At 43.3% G+C, this 27,836-nt stretch overlaps 1 long non-coding RNA gene across 1 annotated transcript in view; it reads left to right on the top strand.

Annotated features, from left to right (window-relative positions):
* Positions 1 to 27,836, top strand: part of LOC135328120 (uncharacterized) — a 61,172-nt gene that overhangs the window by 17,637 nt on the left and 15,699 nt on the right. The window contains exon 2 of the long non-coding RNA XR_010388851.1: positions 11,511 to 11,621. This is a non-coding gene — a long non-coding RNA (uncharacterized LOC135328120). The remainder of the gene's footprint in view (positions 1 to 11,510; positions 11,622 to 27,836) is intronic.

Here is a 27,836-nt window from a genome sequence, read left to right as displayed (position 1 = left end):
TCCTGTAAAAGGAAACTGCATTAGCAGAAGAGCAATAAATGCATTCATTCAGTGTCCTTGGCCAAAATAGCTCACACAGTCTTGGAATGAAAAGACCCTTGTCCATAACAACACAGACAATTACAAATACAGACAGGACAGTTTTGCCTAGAAGGGAAAAAAGGCATTTTAGCATGGGGGAGGGGGTGGGGAATCTGTCTTGATGGGTAGGGCAATCAGTCTGATCAGATCAAGTAATTAGTACACTTCTAATAGGGAATGGGGGGAAGGTTGGAAGTCAGAAATGACTAACAGGGACAACGTGAGTCTCAGTACACCACTTCTTGTTCCCTTCTCTTCCCTTAGATGATTTAGGATAATTTATCACAAGGCATTCTGAGGAAGAAAACCCATCAGTTATTTACCTCCTTCTCCACTGTTCTCTCTCAGCTCTACTTTCTTCAATAAAATCATCCTTATTCCACATCTCCTGTATTTCATCCTTCTCTTCAGTTCTTAATATATTACTTTCTCTTCTTCCTCTTCAGCCTTCTCCTTCCTTGTATTCAGCACTTGTCTTCTGCTTCCACTCCTTCCCTCTTGACCCTTCCTTTTGCTTCTGTCTCAATCTGTGGTTCCCCCCACCCCTTTATTTTTACATCCCAACCACCCTCCTGACAGATTCATGCTGCAGCTGACAGTAGCAGCTGCAAATTGAAGAGTGCCCTTGATGCCCAAGCCACAGGACTCCCAGAGAATTATCTACCACAGTATCAGACCCTGGCTATAAAAGCGATTTAAACTTACAAGGGGAGAGGGGAGAATCAGACATGGTGTCCATTTTTATTTGCCATTAAGGACTCTCCAGGCCATAACATGATCTCACCAGGTTCAAATCAGTATTAACAGTGGCTTGCAGAACCTCCTCAGACAGGAAGCTGGGCTGAGGCGCAGTCCTTTATGGTGTCCGCTTCTTGCTTCCCTGAAAGTAACTCCTACTGAGGGTTTGGTCTGAGCCAGATGGAACAAGCAAGACACATCAGCAGTCACACCCAATGGAAACACTTCATTCTGGACACAAAGTTAATAAAAAGTTACAGTTTTACTTAGGCCATAAATGCAGAACAGCAGGGTACTACACTCTATACCTCTGCAATGCAGTAACTACTCCTGAAAGCATCTTTCAGATGTTACAGCAACTCTATCCCTTCAGGGAGCACTGCTTTCAGTTCTTCACCTTGATCAAATTCTCTGACAAGACTGCATTAAAAAAAGGAAAACCTATTTCACATGTGCAAATTCTTTTCAGGTTATGCTCTTTCTGTTTGAGATCACTAGATTTCTTTTCGGTGATGAACACAAGCTTCAGAGGCATGTATTACATATTCATCCTGCTTTCCAGTAGGCAAGGTATTTCAGGTAGACAAGTATGTAGTGTAATGAATTGTGCATGGGACTCTCTCTCAGCAAGCAGACCCAGGTGCTCCTCCTGCTTTTGCAGGCAGCCTGCTATAGCCTCAGACTAAAGAGTCTCTGTGAGTCTGCTATCTACTCTGAAAAACATAGATCATATGCATCAGCTTACCAGACCACTGTGAGATCTATGAATAAAATAAGTCCTGTATTTTTAGTAAATCATCTCCATCTCCTACCACGGCAACTGAATCTCAGAAGACCATTTAGTCTTAGTCCTCTGCTTTCTGAAGAGGCTGTTGTATGCTTTCCAGATGGGCTTTGCATTATCGCTCCATAAAGTTAGGATACACTTAGACAGCACTGCCAGCAACAGGAAGTTGTTGATGTGCTCACTCACATGTTTTAAAATGTCTTAAGGTGATCTGCCAGATTTTCAAACAGAAGATTTCTGTTTTGCATGCCAAATATTTCTTGAAGAAAACATTCTCCATTTTCTCTTGTTGCTGCTATTAGTCATTTGACCTGCTTGCAGGGAAATTATGTTCTAGTTACATTGCAGATCAATGCAAGAGAACACCATTTCTGCTTTTTACCCTGGAAGGGATGTTAAATAAAGCAAATAAATAGCTGGTTAAGTTGCAAGCTCATCTTGAACACGCTTAATAATAGAAATTTTTATTCTCATCTCTTGATATTCCAATCAACTTTCAGGTACATAGTTACCTCTACCAACATCAGAAGCACTCAAGTGACCTTGGGTTCAACGGAAGGATGTCATGGCACATGCCAGCATAATGTTTTAACACCACTGTCTAGACATGGCCAAACTTCATCTCAGCCTTTACTGATGCTCACGGGAACAGAGATAAGTCTGTAACTTGGCTTTCCAGCCCATCTGACACAAAGCAAAGGAATTCTTTTAACCTGAACCAAAAGCCATTCCTGACAACAGAAGCATATTATCATCTCGGCCTCTTAACGCATTTATTTGTGACTTTGCATATCAAAATAAAGCATTTGGGATGTGATTGTTGTTTATCATAAATAAGAAAGCAGTTGAAGACAAAAAAAAGGAAAAAACAGAGCTCCTTGGCAAAAGACCCTGTTTTCCTCTTTCCCTCCCCTGCATCCCCCCAGCCAAAAACCACTGAGGTTTCATCAGCTAAACAAATATGCAGGGACTCAGATATATCTGCTCAGTCTGATACACAGCATCCAAAACACTTTTTTTTTTTTTTCCCAATCTCTCCTTTAATCCCCACCACTTAATATGTATTGTCAGATCTCATTCCTGGGGAGCACAGAGTATAAATACAGACTACCAATCTTTCAACTTCCAGCTCAGTCAGCACTTAAAACTGTAGGATCAGGGAACTATTTCCAAGCTAAGACTTCACTTTGACATTACAGAATATGACAGAGACTATTGCAGAATCACAGAATGGTGGAGGTTGGAAGGGACCTCTGCAGATTATCTAGTCTAACCCCCCTGCTCAAGCAGCATCACCTAGAGCACCTGGCCCAGGATTGTGTCCAGACAGCTTTTGAACATCACTAAGGATGGAGACTCCATAACCTCTCTGGGCAGCCTGTTCCAGTGTTCAGTCACCAACACAGCAGAGGAATTGGTCCTCACGTTCAGACAGAGCTTCCTGTGTTTCACTTGGTGCCCGTTGCCTCTCATCCTGTCCCCAGGCACCACTGAGAAGAGTCTGGCCCCATCTTCTTTGCACCCTCCCTTCGGATATTTATACTCATGGATAAGATCCCCTGCTCACTCTTCTCCAGGCTGAACAGGCCCAGCTCTGTCAGCCTTTTCTCGTAGGAGAGATGCTCCAGTCCCTTCCTCACCTTAGTAGCCCTGTGCTGGACTCTCTCCAGTAGCTCCATGCCTCTCTTGCACTGGGGAGCCCAGAACTGGACCCAGTCCTCCAGATGCAGCCTCATCAGGGCTGAGCAGGGGGGAGGATGCCCTCCCTTGACCTGCTGGCAATGCTCTTCCTAATGCATCCCGGGATACCCTTGGCCTTCTTGGCCACAAGGGCACATGGCTGACTCGCAGTCAACTTGTTATCCACCAGGACTCCCAGGTCCTTCTCTGCAGAGCTGCTTTCCAGCAGGTCAGTCCCCAGCCTGTGCTGGTGCATGGGGTTATTCCTCCCTAGGTGCAGGACCCTGCACTTCCCTTTGTTGAACTTCATGAGGTTTCTCTCTGCCCATCTCTCCAGCCAGTTAAGGTCCCTCTGAACGGCAGCGCAGCCCTCTGGTGTCTCAGCCACTCCTCCTAGTTCTGTACCAATTTAAGCTATAGCTGTCTCTCGCTTTTCCATCCTGGCTTTAAGTCTCATTGTGAAATACCACCCTTAACCTGGATTAGTTCAACTACATTGGCAATTGCACCATCAACTGGGCTGCAGAACAGGGGATGTAACCCAAGAACCCTAACCCGAGAACCTCCACATAAGGAGATGCAGCAGTTAATCTACACTTGACATAGGCTTAATTACACATCTCTGGCCTGGAGAAGATGCAGTAAAAAACTATTTTTTCGTCTCCTCTCTGGTCGGACTAGGCTTTCCCCCAGGCCCTGTTAGCCTGCAGGAGGTGACTGTGCAGTTGTGGATTTTTTTCATCTACTAACTCATTTCTCATCTCCTAATATAAATAATCTAATTCTGATACAAAACAGAATCCACATCTGTCCTCTCCTTTCCTACTTCCTTTCCCTCAGTTTACATTACTATTCTTCCCTTTTAGCAGAGCCTCTTCTCAATAAAGCCACCTTCCTCCAAACAGCGGAATTAATAAAAAATATGAGGATAAAGGTAGTGCTGCCATCACCTTCCTGGCTTCATTCGTTTGTTAAAATACATGTTTCTCCCTGTATCTGTCCTAGTCTTCTCCCCCCCCCCCCCCCCCCGACAGGAGCTGTTTCTCTTTGCACAGCACTTAGCACAGGCCCATTTCTTAGTTAACCTTACTGCATTTTAGTCATGAAGGCAATTAAGTTGAAAAAACCAGTTTCCTCATACAGGAGATGAGCAGATGAACTATCAGGTCAAATTCCACTGAAAGGATACTTCACCTGTTACTGGTTGGTCTTTGTGTCCTATTGCATCACATCTACCTGGCAAAGCAACCATGCTCAAGCTTATGATATAGTTGTACTGCCCAAGGCATAAGCATGCTTCACAGTACCTAGGAACCAACTGCAGACATGGCTTGGTTCCATACAAGATGCGAAAGTTTTTTGGTTTTTTTTTTTTAAACCAAAACATAGGCAACTACCAAGTAACCAAAGCTCTGTCACTCATTTCACTTAGCTCTAAATAAGGCAAAAAAAAACCCATATCAAGCCTACCAAAAGTCAAGAGTTGCTTTAAGTCTGTGACCATTAATACAGGGTATATTTAGTCTAGCATTTATATATATTTTCATAGTAGAAATTCAGTTTTGCTCTAATTGCCTTTGAGATTTCTCATTTCCTCTAGTATTTGCTCTGAAATATATATATATGTTTATACATATACACAGAAGTGAAATTTCTTACATAAGGTGACCACTGAAGCTGAAACAGAAATATTGCACACCACAATCATATGCCTGAACTTAGGTTATACATCTGCACACAGCATATTCTGTACTCAGATGACTGGGATACAGAATTAAGTCTTGCTGATCTCTGCTGCTAATTCACTGGATGACACCATGGAAAAATCCCTTTCTTACCCGAAGACTCAGTTTCCCTAGTTATAAAATTAAAGCAGTGATACATATCTGAAGTCTCTTTAGGGGACTTCAGTAGGACTTTTGCTTGATTAAGAGTTGAATGCTTACAGGATCTATTCCTATATTAGCCATAAGGTTACTTGTATATAATAGGTGTTATTCTGAATCATCAGCTGTTGCAAACAGCTCTTTCGAAACCTTGGAGTTTCCCTTTAAGGTCTGGTGAGAGATCTGTGTCATTCAACAGCTTGTTTTACTTCCTCAGCATTTTCTCACTTCCGCATTGTACATTCTGGCAGTCATGATCAAATTATTACAAAATGAGACTCTTCTGTACACAGGAAAGAGCTGAGCGCTGATTCTGACCTCACACCAGCACCAAGCCAGCAAAACATCACTAAGTCAATACTTATTCTGGACTTCTATTAGGACAGAAGGCATGAAAAACTGATCCGAACTCACTTGCAGGATGCACAAATGCCATTCTGCAAATGATTCAACTCTGTCAACTTTTCCCGAGACAAGAAATCCTGTTATCAACAGAATGAATAGCAGTATCCAACTTTGCTGTCAGGTTCACTGCCATAAATCTAGAGTAACACTCTCAGCCCACAGACTTACCCCGGCCGTGTAAGGAGCGTATACCTTGAGAAAGAACAGAAAACACCAGGAAATGTTGCTGTAACATAATTTATCTCTCAGCAATCCTCCCCTCCTACCCAGGGAAGTAAAATTAGGTAGTACTTTATCATACAAAGTTGGCATTATACTTTTGCTGAAGTATACAATGTAAAAGCCCCGTTCTTTCCTTCTGCTCTTCTGTTCTTGATCTCAAAGGAGTTGTGCCTGTTTTACACCAGCCCAAGTGAGAAGAGAATCAGACATTCTATCTTCAACGCTTTTGTTTCAAAGATAAATGACTGTTTTGCTGCTTTCCTCATGGCTTCTTCCAGCGATCTGCTGCCAGTTCAGTCTGGCTCAGTGTCAAAACTTGACACACAGCAAAAACAATTGAAAAATAGCAACAGTCTATTTAGTCAGCTAGTTTGGAAGTTTTCTGCATCTTAAGCTATAACATTTAGGAAGACAACTAACCCACAGCATTTTTAAATAAGTGTTTCTATTAGAGTATGTTTTGCAAAATTTTGTCCCACGAGTTTGGAACAGGAAGCAGATGACTTAAGATGAAGCACTGTAAGAAAAACAGGAGAGAGAAGGAAAGAAACAGCTAACTGGTATATAATGCATGCAAACGTCAAAGTGCAACCAAGCAAGAGGCAGTGTACCACATTTGCACAGGCAATGAGCTGACAGGGAGTTAGAGGTAGGGCTCAAAGACAAACTGATGACATGCAATTCATGTCTCTTGTGTAAAGAAGAGTTTCCTTTCAGCATTTGATTCTCAGCAAGGATTTCCGATTCTTTTATAAAAAAGAAGAAAAATTTAGTTTTCGTCTTACCTTAAAAATACTCAAAGTAGGCCCAGATTCTCATTTTCTTTGGGGCTTTTTTCTAGTGATCTATCAGAGAAGCATCTTCATAAGCACTTAATACAGATCTTCCCTTCAGCAGTGCAGTCCACATTGGTGAAAATAAAAGCATTAAACCAGACATCATTTCAAGTGAGAAATTTTATTTTACACTAACTCTGGAGTGGACAATAGGATTCACTTCTTAAAGGCATATGCACATGGTATGCTTTCAAAAGCAAGTTATAAATTAGAACAACTAATAGGTCAGAACTGAGCCCTAGAACTATAGCATGTGGGAGGCAAAAGTTTTCAGGCCCAAACACCCCTCAGCTCTTCACATCATGTTCTGATGTGCCTAACAGCTCTTCAAAGAGATTTACGCCATGGACTTCAGGGTTCAAACTAAGAACTGCTTCCTTAAGTAATTTCATAGTTTTCCCCTGCAATTTAATAGACGCTTCACCCTGAAGTCAGTAAAAAGCTACCTGTTTATGTTTTCTATCCATGTCCAGAGCCACTGAGTAATCAAAATATTCCTTTTGGAGCTTAATGGCAGATGTAGCAATAGGACTGGGACTTGGTTTCATCTCACATAGCCTCAAGAGACAGCCTGCAGTGCAGTTATTCACACCATGCAGAGTATTATTCTGCTGTGATCTCACCTGGGAGAAGAGTTAATTAATTTTCAGAAAGCTTCTTTCACATGTGTGAGAGAACCGAGCTCAAATGTCAGCTTCCACATTTTGATGTTGGCAGTTTGAAAAACAAAAGAAAACTTTGCATTCGTCAGCTGCTGGGATTTGCTTTAGGGAAACACACAGGGAACTGCTCAACACTTCGATTTCACAGCAGTTTGGTTTTTTTCAGTCCCTTTTATGATTGGAATTGCATTTAAAAATTATGCTAACAAAAGTTCCTGACTAAAAATAGTTTTTTTCAGTGTCTGTTCCATAAAGCACAGTGCAAAACTGCTGTGAATAAGAAAAATGCGATGCGGTGTTAGACTCGCTTTGACACAGACGTTCTTTGGCCACCCCAGCAGCCTATCAGCTTGGAAATGGCACCAAAATCCTTCTCTTCAAGGGACAGCTGGAAGCAATAGTGGGAGACACAGGAGCACTGTCACTGAGTAGTAACTCAGCTCATAGTCCAGCCTCGGCCAAGTAATTTAGGACACTCAGTGTTCCTACGAGATGGACATTTTCTGCATTGGTGGTTGTAGCAGAGCAGAAATCTTACAAGTAGATGGTTAAATTCACTATAGGTCAGTGAGTTCATAAGGAAGGGTTATGAAAAGAAAAAGCAGCTATCACTTTTCCTTCACAACTAGGAAATTGTTCACCCAGCAAAAGCCTTGACTCCTAACTTAACTCTCTGCTAAGATATGCTTATTTCCACATCCTTACGCATACTTACTCCAAGTGATTCATGGCAAAAAGATTTTGTGTCTGACTGCTCTAAAGTATGTAAACCTCAAATATCGACAGGTGTGCTTTCTTGACTGGACCGCAAACTGACAGACTGATCTGAGAGCAAAAAGCAGTTTGTGTAAGAGAAAACTTAGTTAACGTTCCCCTCTGTTTCTTTTCCTCCCATTTTGAGATGTCCGTGTTCTCACATCGATGACTCAAGGGTGCTTTTGTAAGCAGCCAGACCACACAAAGTAGTTTTAAGCCAGGGAGTTCACACCCCAAATCATAGGTTTTCTTCTTTAGGTGGGAATATTTCTTAACTTACTGCATTTTTTGCTTCTAGGATTCATCTTTTCAGCTTCTTTGGTCAAAGAGGAATATTAAAGAAGAGTTCTCTGGGGAATTCTAAATTGTATGATTTCTAGAGCTGCAATTTCAAGCAAAGAAGGGCTCACGTGAGATTTGTGGTGTACAGTGATAGAGTGAATAACAGTAAAATGGCCCACCTCTCAGTAGCTTTACATTCCTTAACTGACACAAAGGATACTTCTCCTCTTAGAAGAAAAAAATCTGTCAGAAATTGAAATGAAAGCAGCATGAGATAATTACTGCCAGCAAAACAAGAGAAAACAGTATCAGTCACCCTCAGTGGCAAAGCTGGTTGCCTTCCAATTAAAGGACCATTCAATAGGAGATGGATAGTTTTTATCTTGGACATTGAAAGCAACCAGTAGACTGCCTTCTGCTTTACCTCAGATATATGCAGATAACTGTCAGGATTATGATAAATATTACAGGTACAAAGTTCCCAAAATGTCAGAATGAAAACACAAAACAGGTATAATGTTTCACTTTCTGACAGGACTGGAAGATGTAGAAACATGCTTTATTTGGATTTCAGATTCTGTCATTTTGAAGACACTAAAGTCCTTTCCAAACCATAGCCCTAATGATTAGGGAGCTGAAGGACAACTAGAGCCTTACTTACTTGGTCTCCAAATGCATGAAGACAGAGTAAGAACTGGGTGGGGTGCAAAAGCCCATGAGCTCACAGCTATCTCCCCTGCTTTATGGCTAATCCTCAAGATCGACTGCACACAAACTCATTTCTGAAAAAAAGAAGGAAGGCTGGGGCAAAGGAATCCACATGGCCCCTCTTTGGGATGCCGTGGTGCAGATTCCTTCCCAAGTTTGTGTATGACAGAAGGAGGCCAAGAGCAACCTCCTCAGCATAGTCACAACTCAACTGTGCAACATTTTGTGCACATTTAGACTTAGCACTGCTTACATCATGAATTTTTACCTCATTAGCATGCTCTTTACTAGCACAAGGGCCAACTTACTGTGCAGTTGTAATGTTAGGTTGGACAAGAGCTCACAGTATCATGAAGCAGCAAAGGGAAAGTGCCAGTGGTAAATTCCCTAAGCTTGATAAACATACCAAGGGCAAGGTAATCTGGAAAGCCTGGCACTGCTTCTCTGAAAAGGCACAGAAAAATATTTCTGAAGGGAAGCTGAAGGGCATAGACATGAGGTCTGCAAAAGGATTTTTCTTTTCTTTCTTTTTTTTAAAAAAACTCTTGCCCTTGAGAAAACCAGTTGTTTGAGCCTGTAATGACTTTTCTAACTGTTCTGCACCTGGAGGGGGTCCCAGGGTCCCAAGTAGACTGTCACAACCTAGAGACCGGCAGTATGCTCTACATCCAGCAAGTGACCGCAGGCCATTTCCATGCCATGCTTTCTTCCGCATCAGTGCTAAGGGAAAGCAAGAAGGCAAACTCAGGTCAACATACAGCCCTGGAGGCAGAAGCAGAGAAACAGAGACAGGGAACCTACCCTTCAATACAGACGAAGTTTGCTATACATTTCCCCCTGCCAACATGACACATTGTTGAATTCACAGACATCCATGCTCAAAGCCTTGGGAAGCTCCAGAGAAGGGGCACTTCCCAGTCACAAGCCTTGTACCAGTTGGTGTGTGCAGAGATGCACGTGTAAGCTTCTACTACACAAGAGAAAAGAAGTGTCAAATCCCTCTTCATTGCTCCCTGTGTGCAGGTTCAGGGCAAACTGCTTCCCAGCACAGCCACACTAGGTAGCAAGTTTTATTACCAAGGCCAGTGCCTGTGAAACACGATCATTTAGTCCATAGAAGTCACTGGAATTCCATACTGGAAAGAACATTCTCGCTTTTCTTACCCAAAGTCACTAGTGACTAGGGGGACTCGCATGGGTCTCCATTTCACCAGTCTCAGAAGGTTTCTCTTTCTCCTTCATAGATGGTCAGGACAAAGAATTTCATTTCTAGAGAACTGAGACACTGCTTAAGAAAAACCTTCAGGACTCTGGAAAATGCTAAACCTATTAGTCAGCAACCATGGAAAGAAACCAGTCTCCTATCCAACTGCTAAGAAAAAAAATGCTGTGACCAAAATGACGTCTTCTCATTTAGTCGAGACAGTCACACACTGTTTTTTGTTTTGAGCACACAAGGAGAAAGAATACTAACATGACAGTCCAGCAGAAATACCACATCTGTAGCAGCCCACATCACTAGGGCAGTAGGAACAGGCTGACCTGCCACACTTAATTATAACAAACCGCTCTCTTGAAGAGTTTATTCCTCCATTGCACAACAGCATTTTCAGTTATTTGTCACACTATGTACCCTGTGACCAAGGAAGTACCTGCTCCTAGCCCCAGAAAATCCCCATCAGGTTGAGCTGGGATATGAACAGCTAAAAGAGTGAAAACAGCTCACCCCCCCAAATTGCTGTTGCCCTGCTCTTCCTTCTCTGCCTCAGGAAAACCCTGGCAGGTCAAAGTCTGCATCTGTTTGAGGGCCAGTCAGTACAGTGGTGCCTGGAAAGCTGCAGCTGATATAAATCCTATCCTGGGAGCACCGTGTAGAGGGTATGGATAACTGAGGAAAGGACAGCATTCCCTGTCCTACCTGGGACCTGGTTCTCTCATGGGCTAAACAAGCCAAAGAAACCATTTACCATTAATGGAAGAGTGAAAACTGCTGGACAACTCTAGTTTTTAATAATCCATTGTCCAGTGTACCATTGTACAAGGTTACAGAGGGGTCTGTTCCTGCCCCAGCGCTGTTTAGTATTTCCATAGAAAATCTGGATGGTAATTTTTATATAATAGAGATCGTACCTCTTAAACCTGACACTGAGTTGGAAGGCGTGCATGTACCGCTGAGGGACAGAGTTAGAACTGAGTATGATTTGAATAAACAGAGATGATCTGCAAACAGAAGCGCAGCTGGGTGCAGACAAGAACAAGGTGCTGCACTGTGCTTGGAGCAGCAAAAGCAACCACTCACTCTGCTGTTCTGCAGAAAAAGCTCAAGGGATTACAGTAGATTGTGAGATGGACGTAAGCCAACAGTATCATGTGGTTTCAGAAAAGGCAGACAGCATATAGGGCTATATTAACAAGAATTCAGGATGCAAGAGATCTGAATTAACCCCTCCCTTCTCTATAACTACAGGAGTGCAGCATCCAGTTAGTATACTCTGCTTCAAAGGAAGGTGTGGCCCAACAGGACAAAGTCCAAAGGATGCCAATGAGAATGATGAGAAGTCTGGAAAACACATCCCTTGTGAGTATAGACCAAGTGGAAGGGGTGGTTCATCACAGAATGTAAGACAGAACATAGTAACTTTTCTGAGCTGCAAAAAGAGCAAAGAGGAAGACGACAGTTCATGCTCTGCCCCCTTCTACTCAAGGCATAAAGCAATTGACTTAAATTACAGCAAAGAAAATTCAGGTTAAACTTCAGGGACAAGTTTTGTAGCTAGAAGGATAATTAAGTATTGAATGAATGCCTTGGGGAGATGGTGGCATCTCCAGCACAGAATGGCTTTTAGAACAGGTAAGAGACTCAAGTATAGATTGTCCTGCTGCAGGGTAAAAAAAGACAGAGGATGAGTTAAGATGATCCCTTTGCAGCTTTCATTTCCTCCCTTCTAGAAATGAAAAGAAAGATCCTAATGTTCTCAGGATATAGCTTTCTTGCATCAGCCCCACTCAACTCTCATACTCCCACTCCACCTAGCCAAACCCTCCCCTTCGTCCTCCATCTCCTTTCCTGCCCACTTGCTCAAGAGCAAGGATATTACTTACACGGCATTTCACATTTTCCACTCAGTCCCTTTTCCAAAAGCTTGCTCTCTCCTTTCCTCAGGTGGTAACTACCTTATTACTGCCCCATCAGTTCCACAGGCACCAGCTAGCTTTTCTCAGAGCATCTAACAGGTAACATTCAGAACAACTGTTTTGCCAGTTACTGCCTCCATGTCCAGATGGAGGAAAGCCTTCTGTACCCAATTGTTGAATTAATTTTCTACTCATATTTGCTCACCTAATAAAGATGAAACCTACTCCACACCACATGACTCAGCTAGGCCTCAGATCAGCAACGCTACCAGGCCTACATGCTGTCTTCCCACTTGAATGACAATCAGACTAAGTGCCACAGCTTTTCACAGGGGCTGGAAAAGAGGTTTGCTTTCTTGCTTGGGTCACAGAGCCAGAGTACAGAGCTTTGCCCAAGGATAGCTTCCTCTTTCCTAATAGAGTTTCACAGTGTTTCAGTTGGTGGTTTTCAACGTTTCTGGTTTCTGCTCTGGAAGTTGTCCCTCCTCAGCACTCTGTGGTCAGGCTGTCTGGTGCCTGATAAGAACAGCCTTACAGACAGCTGCCACAAGAAAGGCAGGGTGAGCAAGAAGGCACAAAATAGGTGCACATTTTCAACAGCTGCTTTCTGACTGAGCCTTTGGGAACATTATGTACAGCAAGTATTTTGCACTCAGCTAGAGACTGTCCTGTTTCAGCCATTTTTTTCAGGAGAAAAAAAACCCACACTCCTGCATACAGAACTGTTTTGTAATTTAGCATGATATTGCAGCAGCAGCTGCCCCTTCAAAAAACTGTTAACAGACCAGCTCTTAGAGAAACAAGGTCTAGGGCCTGTCTGATCAAGACCTTCCCACCCATTTCAGGATGGGTGGCTAAGCAACTGCAGTCATCTCCTCCACCCACCAAGACACTAACTGACATGCAGGTTAGGCATGGTTCCTTATTGACATGACATTTCTGTTCATGCTCAAGATTTACACGCTTTAGATCTTATCAAAATTATTCTCACTAAAGCTTGTGCCTGTCTCAGTCTCCCCAAGATTTGGCGATCACTTCCTAAAGCTCACTTTAGGGGTGAACTGCTGATGACTAGCCATTCAAATCGGCTACTCCCACAGGGTAACTCTACATCCTGTTGCTTCTTGCTTATGGTTCTACTTCTGAAGTTCCCATCTCCAGGAGCCCTTACCCTTGAGGAAAGTTTGAAAGTTGTCCCTGTAATCAAGCGTATAAAGGTGTATGGCCTTCAAGGTGGGTAAACTCCACAAGCAAAGAAGGCATTTGCATTTACAGTATGAGGCCTGCAAGACAAGTTTTCCTTCAGCCTACCACCTGAAAAGTGGAGAGCTTTTGCACTGCTGTCAGCAAGTTCCCTAAAGCAAGGGCTAAAAAACCAAATTGGCAAAAGCTGTCATTTTCAAGACTGCCTCTTTGATCCTCCTTACACTTCTGTAATCATGCCAACATCTCTGCAAAACAGATCAACATAGAGCTGCAGAAAGGCAGCCTTCTTCCTTCCTTCACGACCCCCCCCCCCCCCCCCCCGTTGGAATTGTTGCTTGGTGATATTTCATCTTATACAGTAAAACCCGCACACTTTGCCCTCCGGTCTCTACCTCTATCACAGCATTTCTTTAAGTTCATGGGAACCCCAACTCAAAGAGGTAGTGCTGGCTAGAAGGAACACTTGGTTTTGAAGTGAGACATTCACACTGCGCACTCTGCCTCTGACCAGTTGCAAAGCAAGGTAGTTTAGCATTTCCCCTCTTGCTGCTTTGCACTGGGAGTTCCACAGAATCACAGCTGGCTGTTTATTTGCCTAAGGCCTAGGACTGTGCAACCCACAGAGCCTCTAAGTGTTCCCCTGAAGCTAATCTGTGTCAGATGACCCAGACTGCTATCTGGCTTCAGGGACTGCACAAACCACCTCCTGGATTCCATGAAAAGGAAAAGGTTTCACTGTGGTATTTTGTCTCCCATGTGCATGTGTCAGTACAAACAATAGTGATTACGCCATGCCCTGTTACAGGTAGGCATCATCTTGGTTTTCCAGTTTTTAGTAGTACATAACATCAAACACCAGGTGGAGAGTAAGAGAGTCAAGTAGGAAATGTCAAACTGAAGAGTGAGCCAGTTTGAAGGCCTGACTCTGCTTTGCCAAAAGCCCTAGCAAAATCCCAAACTCTCTTCCAGGGGCCCACATGCATTAACAGTGCAGCAAATATCAGCTGGTCAGAAAACATCCATTAAAGGCACATCAGTCAAGCAATGCTAATCAAAAAGTGAGGGTTTTTTCCAATGATCCTCTGACCTCTGAGCCTTGAAGGTGCATGGCAGCCAGGCTTGCCAGCTTCTTTGCCTTGTTGCTTTTTAACACAATAACTATGATTTTCCTCCAAGTCTATGAGCACAGACAGTCAGAGCACCAAACATTGGAGGGCTATACAACGATAAGCAAAGCCTGGCAATTATGACTTAAAGGATCTGAAATCAAAGCCTGCCTTAATTCATGCAACATTATAAAAACAAATGCAGTTAAAGTATATCCAGTATTTTAATTTTTCAATATTTACAAGTATGTCATTACTGACAGTATAAAAGCACAGGTGAAATGCAGAATACAATATACATCATAATATGACTTTGCTTGAGACCCTTTTTAGATGAAGGCTGAGGGAGATAAAAATATATGTAGAGCTAGCATGCAAACTTTCACTTGCAGTTATGATTCAACTAGCAAATCCTTTCGCTATTTACACTTTACCAGGCTGTTTTTAAAAGGAAAAAATCCATGTCCAAGCTACTGAACTATACTTGTCTAAAGAGCATGAAATCAGAGCTCTCTAGCATGTGCCCTTGCAGTTAACATCCACCACATAATTAGTACTTTAAGAACATCTGTTTTCAAGTGGAAGCATCTCTGAAACCTTCAAATAGGTATTTTTAGCTTCAAAAACAAATATAATCTGGCCACTGAGAGCACTGTCTTTGTTCTGTCTTGGTATAGCAGCTAGCAGAAGGGGTCTTGGTTCACAACCAGAGCTACTGTATACTGCCACAGTATTTGTTTTTAAATAACTCTTCCAGTGTGATTGACTAGCGTGGGAACCATGTTCCTTAGAGGATCTTGCGTTTTACATGACTCATATGAGTATTTCCTTATTAGGAACAAATGGAGCCTTTTCCTTTAGCAATAGCTAACATAAAAGGTGGTATTGAGAAGAGACTCAGTGTTAGGCTCCCTTTCATTTGATACCTGCAGTAAAGTTCAGTATTTCACTGCAGCAGTTACTAGTGTATTCTCGAACAGAATTAGAGAGGCAGAGCAATTTAGAATATTCACTGTAAACATGTCATGAATTCATTCATCCAGGGCAGTAGTCCGGGACCAACAGTTGTCAGTTTGCATTTGACCTTAAACACTAGTATCCTGTGCATACATGCATTCAACAGGCTTCCATCTTATTTGTCTTGTTCTCATCATCATTTGCACCAGGGCTGAAAGACTAAAATTTATCTGGATCACAGCAGTAATATCTGACATGCGCTCACTTAACCCTGCTATCCTACATATTCAGTCTTTTCACCTCTCATTCTGCAACTGTATCTAAGATGACAGTTCAGAATAAGGGAGCAAGAGGAAAAAAAACATCCCCTGCAGCACAGGGGCCAGATGCTTTCCACATGACCCAGCCAGGTACCTCTGACTTTATCCTAGCACAAGGGGAGTGCGAAACACCCCCTCCTTAGGGCAGCTGAAGTGATAGTATAAGCTACAGTAAAAGGTCAGGCCTATTGTTTGTAGCCTATCGCTGGAAATTAATACCATTTACTGTGCTGCAATATGTGGATCTGCTCTCTGAACGTGAAGGACAAAAAACCTCACTAAGCAAACAAAGTACTCAGAACCCCTTGAACTGTCATATAGTTTTCCCTCCCAGCAGTCATTCACAGACTTAGAAAACAGACATCAGCTTGTTCTGTTTGGTTGAATATATCAACAGGCTCCCTCAGCTGTCCAAGTGTGGATCTTCCTTGCAACCAAGAGCAGTCTCTTGAATGTCAAGACAGCTGTTACTCTTGTTATTGCAAAAGTATGACCACCACTGTCTTCCTTCCAAACAACTTGAGAGCTAATCAAAGTAGAAAAATCAAGTAAAACACACTACAGATTTACATGGAGATCAATGGTTTTCATCATTATTGACCAACATGACTATGACCAACAGGAAAATAGCAAGGCCAACTGCTCTTTCACCCCAGTCTTCACTTGAGGAACAGCCCAAGTCACTTGAGCAACAATTGCTACAGTGAAGTTCCCAACTTAAAAGCCTTGCCAACATTCATTTCGTAGTGGTAGTGAGGGGATGCTTCTTAGACCAGTGCCGTGATATCACAGGGAGGGAAAGAAACCTTCCATTCACTTAGAATGACAAACAGAAGAGAGTGATATCTGAAATACTTAGAAACAGACTTTTTATACACTGTTGCTCTCCAGTGATGCCTCACCCCCTAGGTGGAAATTTTAAGGCTTAGACACAGCCAGTCAACTTTTTTCTCATGAAAAAACTTGTGCAGAAATCTTCGCCTGTTTTTGATGTATGTTTTGATGCATCTGATATTCATTTCCAAGTTGTAGGGATTAAGTTTCATCAACATAACTAATGAAAAGCTTCCTGCTGCAAAACAGTTTTAAAGAAGTGGGAGAAAGAACTCACCTCTTTGCAAAATGCAGCTTTGCTTTTTTAACCAACTAAAAAATGCTTTTCACTGCAAGTTCTCCAATTGCATTTGTTCAGTCATCCTTCCTTTAAGCAACTCCCTGTTATAAGCTCAGAGTTAAAGTAGAGTACATGCCAAGTTACCTTGGTGCAACAAGATGAATGTGAAATCCTGTCTGGCTGTAGCAGAGCACAGAGAACCTCAACCCACAAAACATGCATTTGTTTGGTCCCAGAGCAGGTTATTGATTGAACTATTCTAGCACTACAAGCTATGTGGCTCTTTGTTGACCCATTGTCTCACAGGACTTGTAGCACAGGTTGTCCCTCTTCCGCATGGGCTAGAAGGGTCAGGTTGTCCCAGTCCCTGGAGCTGAAGGGCACTGAGGGACACACAGCTTGTCTGAAACCAGAGCATTGAGGAGAAACCCCAAACAGCAACCAGCAGCTGCCCCAGGTACTGCATCGTTATTGCCACTTAAACATTGTCAAGTTGTAAGTGTTCATGTCAATAAGTGAAAACCCAAGTGTTTGATGTGGGTCAAACTCAAACCAGCACGTTTCACCCCCACCACGGAAAAACTGGGGGCAGAGGAAGTTTTCTAGTGTAAAATGATCCTGTAGAGTTGGCTTCACTGGTGGAAAAAATCTGAGTAGTTCCACTTCTTGTACACAGGGCTTCACATAAACAGGAGTTATGCTAGAAGGAAAATACAGACAATTTGTACACTCTGCTTATTTCAGCTTTTTAATGGTTCTGATACACATGGTTACCAGCATTACCTGTTTTAAGACAGTGATCCTGACAATCTGAAGCATGCCTGATAATGCAGAAGCCATGTTACCATAAGATTATATATGCAGTATCTTAATGCCAAGCATGTATGTAAACCTGGAAAATGGAAGCCTTTCTTCACTCATCTGCACTGGAGCAGGCTTTGAGCAACAACGCTCCCTTGGCACTCTAGAGCAGCTTGTGTCAGTGGAGCACTGCAAGCTGAATGACAGAAGGCTTGATTTCAGACAGGTGGCAGAGCTGGGAAGCCAGAAATCTTCCAGGCATAACTCCTATTAACTTCTGTACCCATTTCCAAATGGAACTGTCATTTCCCTGCTGCTGAGTTTTTATCTGGGCTGCTACTTGCAAGCCAAAGCAGCCAGCCAATTCCACTCACAACCAGTGATGTGACCAACCAGGAGAGAACAGGGGCTAGACCTGAAAAGGCTTCTGGCCTCCTGCTGTGCTTAGATTATGATTTAATACTGAAAAGTTGGCATGGCAACCAAATGCTTGGCAACAAAATGTCATGCCCAAGAAGCAGGCCCAGAACAGGGCCAAATGAAAGCACTGCCCAACACTTCCATGGGCAGATCTGTGCCCTACATAAACTTGTCAGCACTTCTGTGCAAGGGACCATTACATCAGAAGGAAGCATTCTTAATAAACTGGGCAGGTCTGCAGTAAGTGAATAGCAAGAAGTTCTCCAAAACACTTGAAATGGACCTTGGCACCTCAATCAGGCTCCTTTTGCTCTGTCAACTGATTGCCACAGGTTGCCAGGAGACAGTGTTGTTCCACATGAGGGCTAGCCATTAACTGCCATTGTGCTTTCTCTCTCTAACCCCCTCCTCCCCTGTCCTGCTCTTGCCCCCCTCAATGAGAGAAGCCTGGCAATGTCCTCTTTCTCCTTTCTGACACAAATACCTCCTTTGATTAGAGAGTTTTCAAAAGCTGTTTGCTTTAGCCCCAAGAACTAACTGAGCAAAGCCCCCACCCCACACAAATCCAGACTTGCACACACAGACTGGAAAAGAGATGCCAGTGCCTTTAAAGGATAAGACCCACATAAGGGGAAATCAGTGCAGCACACAGGAGCTGTGTCAGGCAGCTCAAAGACCTCTTGTCAACTGCATAAACACTGCAGCTGCATCTTCTGAAGTCTGAGATCCATCTAGCCTGTACTAACCAGGCTCATAGGCTTAATGCTAGTCTCATTTGTGCTGAGAATTTGACAACCCATTAGAGCATGTCCTTGACCATGTACATGCTCCCTGTCTTTCAGGTCAACATACACAGCTGCAAAAAACCCATTTGCCTCTGGATATTAGCAAGCTGACTCCCACACACCAAAATAGCTGTTTATTCTACAGCCTTCATCAAGTGTTTTCCTTATACCTTCTACCTCCTTCTGTGCCTCTAAGGGAAGCCTTCTGGATATGGATTGAATATAAGCCAATGCAGTGTCACCTTCCCGATTCTGCAGGCTCTAGTGTCAACCTGCTAGCTCAGAGAGCTGGGCTGATAAGCCGGTAAGTGAAGTTACAGGCTAATCAGTTCCAAGGTTGCTTTGCCAAGTACTGTGAGTCAAGAATCAATTTGTGCTGCCTCTTAGCATAGCCTTTTCTGGTGGGAACAGAAGTTGAAAGGCAACAATGAAGGAGGAGACCACTACTTTACTAGACACCTCTTCACAGTACCTAAAGGCTTAGAGAAGAGTGTAGCTAACACATGTCTAGAGAACATAAGGCCTCAGCTTCCTAAAGTACCTTAGAAAGCAGACATAAATTGGTAGAGGGTTTTTAGTGCTGTTTGGAAGGACTTGAGCACCCAGCCTGCCCTTGTGCCTACAAGGAGACTTATTTCTTTACGTTTTATCCCTCAGTGTTGTATCTAGTTGTAAGCAAATAATTTCTCATCTTTCCCTGAATGAAAATGGCTCCACTGCTTGCAAGGAAGCTAAACCAAGCTTAACTCCATCAGTCCCAATACTTCTTTTGCTTATTCCAACATCACTGTTCAGTCCTACATTTGGCCCCTCCCTGACCACATCTTTTGCAATCACAGGCCTTAAATTCTTAGTTTTGCAGATGCTCCTAGACACACATCACCCCCTCCCCCCCATTTAAGCCTCGACAAGGTAACAAAACACTTAATGTCAGACTGATTAGACTCCTATTTCACTTTACCAAATTTTTCTGTTTCCAAATGCCTCCTGCACCGCAAAGACATTTCCCCTCCTCCTTCCCTCTCATCACTAGGGGCAACAACAAATGAGTTAAAGCATTGCTGTGTGGGGACTCTCCAGTTGAATGGAACACTGGGAGACAAAGTATTAATCTCCCCACTTTCAGACTTGGACAACAGAGCAGAGTAGCAGTGCTGAAAGCCAAGAGCTGTAGAGAGGAGAGGGTCATCAGCGACACCAGCTTCAGCTCTCGACCTCGCTACCTGCAGATCAACAGCTGAGCTGTTCCCTTGCACAAAAGGGAAGAGGAATTTCATAGGTCTTGGACAAAAACCTCCCCAGAACACTCGGTGTAGTGGGCAGTGTTGCAGTGCATGTCAGAAAGGGACAAAATGCATAGTGCCAAGCTGCTAATTGCACCTCCTCTCACCACGCAGTCTTAATCACCATGGTAGGAACCAGATTACACTTGTAAACCTCAGTAGGGTGGCTGTTTTCTTTGTAGAGCCCAAAGTAGTATTTCTAGCCTGGCCAATCTGAACTTGGTTGCAAATTCTACTTTTAGTTAGGTGTCACTAGATACAGAAGTCTTGCAGACGCTCCAGAGGCATACCATAGGGCAGGCACAGACTAACTACAGACCTCAGTGTATGGAAGGGTTATGTTTGCCTGTCGCTGCCTGTCTATCCCTCTCCTTTTGTCTTTGATTGAAGATACCAGCCACACACTGACCAGCACGTGGACAGCCAGTAAAGAAAGTGCAAGGAGTCTCACAAGTGCACACACACATACAGCTGAGGCTTTGTTCTCGTCATGTTTACTTGCAAGGCAAACAATTGGGCATTGTTTCTGTTTGACAAATTGTAGCAGTTCAGCTAGGAGAAATCTAGCTCCAGCTGGTTAGAGCTGTTTGATATCTTACCTCCTCCCCTTCCCTCTTTAATAATCTATGAAGCCACATTACCCAGGGACCAACAGAGAAAGTACAAGCTGTTTGTTGGCTTCCTTCCCACTTTCACCTGACACTGGACTAACAGAAGTCCCTACCTCTATCTCTGCTCAAAGTAAGGTCTTTAAGTGTCTCAAAACGTCAACTTGCAATTGATCAGTGTCTCAGACATTAAGATCCTGTACTTTTCATTTATGTTAGGAATAGCAAAGAAGAGAGAGACGCTTTCTCAGGCCCCACTAAAGGACTCTCACCTTGTCAGACACTAGAGATTCAAGAAACCTATATTTCAGTTTGAGACTGTTGGAATATAGCCAGCTCCAAGAACCTCAGAGCTAATTATTACCAAATTACTGTTTTGCCTCATACAGCAGCTGCTGCAAGAATGCACTGATCATCCACTGTTGAACACACCAGGTCTCACACACAACTTCTAATACTGCTCTCAAAAGAAGAATATGAGAAAAGTCTATAATCAAAGCAAAGCCATTCATTTTTTCTGCTGCATGCACGTGGAAAAGTGATACCAGAGTATCACTAATTTGAAACACCCTCTTTCCAACAAGAAAATTACACTACATACTTTTAAGAAGAGCTACATTTTACAAAGACAGTACATCTTAATCAAAAAAGAGAAGACACCTGTCTCAAGAAGTTCATGGTCTTCACAGGGAAGAACTGGCAGAACAAACTGGTATCCAGTCACATCAGATCTGTTGTATATCTGCCAGCAGAACCCAATAGTACAAGGACTAGAGAGCCAAAATGAAATTCCTGGTTCACTGAAGCTAGAGTCCTGCTCATGAAGACTGCTGTATCAAAAGAAGTCTACCTAAAAACATGCTTGCTAGCTTCACTGTTCTGTCAAGAAGGAGGTTTCCAAACCTCTCCCATATCTTCAAGATCTATCCACTGAACCACAGTATGTCCTCATCTGAGGACTCTCAACTCAGCCATCAGTGACAGGTACGTGGCAGGATCAGCTCCCATTACCGCTAGTAAATAATGAAGCTTGGTGTTCTAGCTTGCAGTTAATTCAGCAAAACCGTAACTGTGATGCAAAGCACACTAATCAATACACATCTTCCACAACCCTGAAGGGGGCTTGGGCCAAGCCCTAAAAATGCAGCAAAAATAGAAGGGTCAGGAAAACCAAGTAAGACCATTCATTGTCACTGACTCTGGGTCACTAGAGGGCAGCCCTCGAGTCCTGGAGGGCTAGGACAGCTCATGCCACCACTGAACCCAGGCTGGCTAATAAGTGCTGTTTATGTATCCCTGTGCAGGCCACCCCCCACCCCCCCTTACCAGGTGCAGTGCAGAGAGCCTATGTGATTTGTGGAAGATGCACTACATAGCAGGTACATCAAGGTCCGCTATTTACAGCAAAGCCCTGGCTGCACTTCACAGCAGGGAAGCAGGGACTGCAGTGCGCTCAGCCAATGCAAACATGTCCATGGGGCACTGCATGCTCCCCTCCCTCTACCCTGCAGAATGACAAAGAGGAGCATGGGCTAAGCATGAGGACATTAATAGTATGTAGGCATCCCTTGTCCAGGCTGAAGAGATGAGATTTGTTTTAAATAATTGCTTAAGAGGGAAAAAAACACAGCAGCTGTTAAATAAGCAGATTAACAGATAAAAAAATGAAATCCATTCTCAGGATAATCTTCATGGGTAATATAGCATATTCAAAGAGCTTTCTTATACATTTTTTCCTCCTCCTGTAATTAAAAGTGAGCCACCTTCTGCTAGTACCAAAGTGCCTCTAACTAGATACCAGAAAGCCTTGCAGAGCATTATTTAAAGTCAAGTTTGTACCATCACCCTGAGCCTGATCTTTGACTCCTGGCTGAACAGTAGGACCAAAACCTAGGTGCACAATTCATGTACATATGATCTGTGCTTATAAACATGGTTAAAGAAATGCATTTTAAGGACTGAAAACCATGTCACAATCAAAAATTAACAAGCAGAACATGAGCCCTAAAGTCCTTCACTAATTAGCCCCCATAGTCGTTATTCAAACAAAGGATGAGACTACACTGTTAACATGCTTCCTGCATTGCATTTCGTATGTTTTCAGCTTATTTTGCACAACAGGGTTCTGTGTGAGGACTTAGCTGGGTGACCTAGACATCAATTTCCCCTTTAGAAAGAGTCTCTGCTTGTCCCTGTGGGCACTGGCAAACACACACTTGGTTTCGAGTTTGGTGAACACACACTCCCCAACAAAACATGCACAGTGAGGATAGCTCATACCACCACATCTCATGACTGTTGCCTCTCACATGTTCCTCCACTTACGAAGAACTCTATAGATAAATTTCACTTTATCTGAAGGGAGGAAGTTAGTGCCGGATGCCAAGAGCCAGGAAGGACAGCAGCCTATTGCACAGAGAAGAAGCTTTAGAGGAACAATCATTTTCCCATGCAGATAGGAAAACAAGACTATTAACCACTTGAGTGCCATGCCAGATTAATTCTGTCTGTACTAGGCACATCGCTTCAGCAATAGAAGATTTCTAAGCTATACCTTATTTTGAAAAGGCCTTTTCCCTTCCAATTACAAAGGGTGAGGGGAGGGGAATGAATAACTGAAGCTCTTTGGTAGCCTGAAGTAATAGAAATTAAAGGCCCTAAAATTAGAGGCACTGCAGCAGAGATCTTGAACCTCACAGGTACTAATGCTTTCCCTTTGCCAGGCACTTCCCATATAACCTTGAGCATGTAGGCTTAACCATTAGCCAAGGACACATGTCCAAGAGAGCCGATACTTTTCCAGTTGGGCTCTCAAAGGGAACAGCAGCAGAAGAGCACCGTATGCCCAGGAGTCCAACACAATTACTTCAAGAGTCACTTGGGCTACCTTTAGAGGGCACTTGAAAAATTAGGCAGATCTGAAAGAACAAAGATTACCAGGACATTCTTTCCCCAAGTGCTCTGCTCAGTCATCCCTTTCTGCTCAAGTGGGGCTCTGAGAGCAAGTGACAGCACTTCCCACACACTGCCAGGCCTTATCCAACATCTGTCAAAATAATCACTTAGACAGCAGTGTTTGTCACAAAAATGCACCGAACTCCTGTCCCTGTGGTCAGAGTCACCTGCTCAGAAGGTGGCTTCATATGTTTGCAACCCCTCTTGCCTGGCAAGCAACTTCATCTAGATCAGGCATCTTTTTGTGGGCTTTTCCCTTCAGAAGAGGAAAAAGAAGCAGAACCTCACTGTATTTCTCTATTTGAGGATTTGATCTGAGCACAGAAAATCGGTAAAATGAAATTCAACACATGACATAACCTTGGACCACAAAGAGGGAAAGTTACCACTATTATCCATTCATATAAGTTCCTGGTAAAATGTCTCCCTGTCCTGATGAACAGTCACTCCCAAAGCTATTGTTGCTATTACCGTGCAAGTTTTGCAGTAGAAGATGGATCTTCTATAGATGAGGAACAACAGATCTGTAAGACATACTGACAATCTCCATGAAAATGTCATTTCTTAGCTGGTAAGAAATAGCACCACTAAGCTTACATGCTGCACAATCAGAGCCTAGAGCTGATAAAATGGAAAGGCAGACAAAAAAAATCTGAGGTAAAGAGATTCTAGCGCAGAAGGCGGCAAGAGCCAGCAGTGCCTGCCACTTCCCACCACCCTTCATGCAGGGTTTCCAGACTCTGGTCAGAGTTAGTTCTAGCCAGGCTGCTTGGTCTCTGGAAGCCACTGGATGCACACAGAGGCCCAGGCCTGCCACGCACATACTTTGCGTGTGTCCACTGCATCCAGGCTGCTGGGGATTTTCTAAACAGACATTGGCCATTGGTACACAGCACGCCTGTTTGCCTTTATGCATCAGAAGCGCAGCAGAGGATTTAAAAGGCCAAAATACAGCCTTGCTTCTTCAGAGGTACTATTTGCTCCCTGATATCATGAAAAGAAACCACCACAGCCCTCAGATACTCATACCAGCTAGCAACACAGCACATATCTACAAGCAGTGCTGACTCCAGGCCAATTTCCCTCCCAGAACAGCAGCCATCCCCAGGGTGGCACAGATACAGCTCTAACAAGGACAGCAATACCACAAAGTCCCCAGGGTAGATAGGATCTTTTTGGCTCAGACAGCTGCTAAGCAGATGATGTGGGAGAAAAGAGCCAAGCCTTCCAATGTTTATCCCATTAGCCACCTTTCCTTCTGGGGGGGTGGGGTGGGGTGGGGTGTGTGTGTGTGTGTGGTAGCAACAAGCAAACATATATGAAAAGGCCAACTCCTCAGGAAGGCTTGAAACAAGCCTCCCTGTACTGAAAAGAAAATAGTGGTTTGCCTGAGTCCTACACAACACGAGCCAGGCTCTTTGCTGACAGGCAGTCACAGAGCTGGTTCTTCTTTAATAACCAGAGACAGGTGGATCAGCATCTTCTCGCTTGTAACTCCTGCCTGAGTTTGGAGAAAGTGACTTTAAATCACAGAAGGTGGGAGTATTTGGAACACTGAAGAGGGTGCAGCCTTCTGTATGTATGACAACCCAGGCCTTCTCCCTATTCATTTAGTCTGCCACTCTCCAGGGCAAGAGTTACCCATTCATAGTTTGTCTTTTTTTTAAATCCTCTAGGATTAAAGTCCTCTAGGACTTGCTTACCTTAAGGAACTGCAAGGCCAACAGGCTCAGTCTTTACACAAAGAACTTGTCACCTGGCCAATCTCTAGAGAGGCCTTCAATCTGCATAGTCTGATAAGATAAGGAGAGATCAAAGGTGTAACCACCTCCCTGCTAGCCTCTCTGAGCTCCTTTGTCCCTGAAGCATTGTTGCTTTGAAGTACAAACCCTTATCTCCTGACTTACATAAATCCTTCAGGAATTTTTTTACCTTGTGTTAAGTACTGTGTAGCCCTCCACCTGCCAGAGGTAAGTTACAGCACAAGAACTAGCTACAGCACTAGAAGGAACAGCATGCCGTAGTCACTCATTTGCATGAATATAGTCACTCTGTGGCTTGGGTGTCACCACACCTATCTCATAATACAGTGTTTCTACCAAAATGATAGCCTAATTCAGGGCTGTAATAAACCCTGAGCAAACATCTAAGAGAGTTCACATACTCTGCAGGGCTTTTTGTTTATTTTATTACCTCTGTTAATGGCTACCTTTCATCTCTTCACCAAAAGACAAAACAGCGAGAACTATTGGCTCTTTCACTGTGACATAGAACATTTCCCAAGCACCAAATAGAGGTGGGTTAAGCAAAGCTTCCCAGTTCAACAGTTCTAAGATATATGGACATCTCCTGCCAGTTTGCAGATGGGCAACAGGCACCAAGAAAAAGCAGTAATAAAAAAGTAGCACTAACAGCATTTACAGCCCACAGAGACCTAAGATCCTCAGGACAATTGCACAAAGTTATTCTTACTTGCACAGTTTAAGACTCTAAAGCACTACTTTGTGTTTCAAAAACACTGAAAGTACAGGCCAGCAAACATGGTGGTTCATAAGTACTTCTAACAAACATCAGGGCAGTAACATAAAACATAAAAATACTATGTAAGGTTCCCCCTGGTCACAGCAATACCTTACACAAACATCTTAAAAGAAGAAACAATGATTAAAAGCACTGGATGATAAAACCTCCACTCAGCCATCACAAAACTTACCACCAGCAAAGCAGACAACAAAAAAAACTAAGCCCTCTCCTTTGCTCCTTTATATTGTTCACAAGTCAGCTGAGAGACAGCTGGTGTAAAAACCACAAGGTGCTGATTCATCATTCCTCGGGAGGAAGACAGGCATTTAAAGAGGCACTCTTACAATTATATAACACCTGTTGTAACATTGTCTGTCTCTTCAGCATGCCACTGAAAAGAAGCAGAAGTCCATGCACATCCCATTTGGAAACTAGAACCAGATGGTGTCATCTCCATTTCCATGATCAGCTACTCACAGACTCCATCTCTGGTGAAATGTTTTTTTCAGTAATGTAAAATAGCTCTGAGCTGAATCACGTGACTGAGCCCCGGTGCCGAGCACCTATAACAAGTAGTCCAGCATCTCCCGTTCTTGAAGCTTCTGACTCTTCCTCATCACAAAGTCCATCTCTTTCTTCCCTTAATATCAGCTCTTCTGCTGTCCTGCACAGTATTTTATATGGGTTATAAACCCTTTGCAGGGTGCTCGGGCTAAAGCACAGGCAGCTGTCATAAAAGCCAGGCAATCAGGGGTCCATCCTGCAGGTAGCCACTCTTGAGCTATAGAGTCACTCTGAGCAGTAAAGTCACTTTGCAGCCATAACAAAAACTTCCTTTTTAAGGTCTTAACATGCATTTTGGACAGGAAATAGCTAAACACAGTGATCTGACCGATCTCAGATGGCAGAGCTGGTGGCAGTCTCCTGGTCCCACAAGTTTGCACGTTATCTGTCATTTAGTGGTGTATAAACTTTACTGCTCTAAAAGTAAAGGCAGCTGTTAAGAATGGTGCCTTGAGCAAGACTGAAGGACATTTCTTACTTTGTAAACTCAAACTTTCCCTAAACAGCTGCACCTCAGAGACCCAAAAACCTACTAATCCCACTGAGTCCTCTTTTTGAAGTTTTATTTGCTTTACTGAATCAAAGATCTAGAAACATGGCTTGGCAATGAAATTATTATAAAATCTACTGGAAGCTACAGAAAGATTCTTTTTTTCATCCTTTAAAACAACCTCGATATTCAACTGTGCTGAGAAATCAGGATTTGGGAGAGTTATTTCTTGAGTGACAAGGAGGGAGAGTTGCAATTTTTTTCTGTCCCTGAACACAGTGGTGTTAGAGGTGCAAATAGCAAGCACCATTCCAGGCAGGGAAGGGGAAGGAGGGGGAAGGGCAAAGCATGGAGACAGACCACGTAGGCAAAACAGGAAGCTCTGGCCAAAGAGGAAATGCTTCAGTGCTGTCTTAAAAATATTCTTCTGTGAAACTCCAGGCAGTTAGAGAGAGGTGGAAGAAAACTAGCTTTCTGCTGATTCAGTGACCTGAAGCTCATGTTCTGCAGCACGTGAACTATTGCA

Source organism: Dromaius novaehollandiae, chromosome 4, assembly GCF_036370855.1.
Source record: "Dromaius novaehollandiae isolate bDroNov1 chromosome 4, bDroNov1.hap1, whole genome shotgun sequence".
Classification (NCBI taxonomy): domain Eukaryota; kingdom Metazoa; phylum Chordata; class Aves; order Casuariiformes; family Dromaiidae; genus Dromaius; species Dromaius novaehollandiae.
Note: the sequence above shows the minus strand (reverse complement) of the source record. Positions and strands in the feature narration are given on the sequence as shown.